The 315-nt window shown below is 58.4% G+C and overlaps 1 protein-coding gene across 3 annotated transcripts in view; it reads right to left on the bottom strand.

Annotated features, from left to right (window-relative positions):
- ercc6 (excision repair cross-complementation group 6) overlaps window positions 1-306 on the bottom strand; it is a 57,357-nt gene extending 57,051 nt beyond the window's left edge. For 2 of the 3 annotated variants that reach the window (XM_048616318.1, XM_048616316.1), the window contains exon 1: window positions 209-306. The gene's annotated coding sequence lies outside the window, so the exon portion shown is untranslated. Of the gene's footprint in view, window positions 1-19; window positions 140-208 lie in introns of those variants that run through there. The other variant, XM_048616317.1, reaches the window with a different exon arrangement.
- Between the last annotated feature and the right edge of the window lie 9 nt (window positions 307-315).

The following is a 315-nucleotide window of genomic DNA, read 5'->3' on the forward strand; positions in this document are numbered from 1 at the left end:
GTTAATCCCGGATTAATACCTGACCCCAGGCCGGTCCGGGTTAATCCAGTCTATTCTCTAATCCGGGATCTGGTGTATAACTCGGTCGGTTGCACATTGTCCTGTGGCCCAGAGCCGGCCTTTCCAGGCTGCCCCTTCTCCCCCTGCGCATTGGCACCGTCCGGTACCTCACAGACCGAGGCCGAACCCGACTGTCCACCGTGCTCACCCGAGACAGACTCCAATTCCCGGTCCAACCCGGTCCATAGATTTACACAACCCAGGCCCCACGTTACATATACACAGGAGGACCTCCCAACACAGCGACACCCACAC

The sequence above is a fragment of the Rhincodon typus genome, chromosome 34 (genome assembly GCF_021869965.1).
Source record: "Rhincodon typus isolate 14 chromosome 34, sRhiTyp1.1, whole genome shotgun sequence".
NCBI lineage: Eukaryota > Metazoa > Chordata > Chondrichthyes > Orectolobiformes > Rhincodontidae > Rhincodon > Rhincodon typus.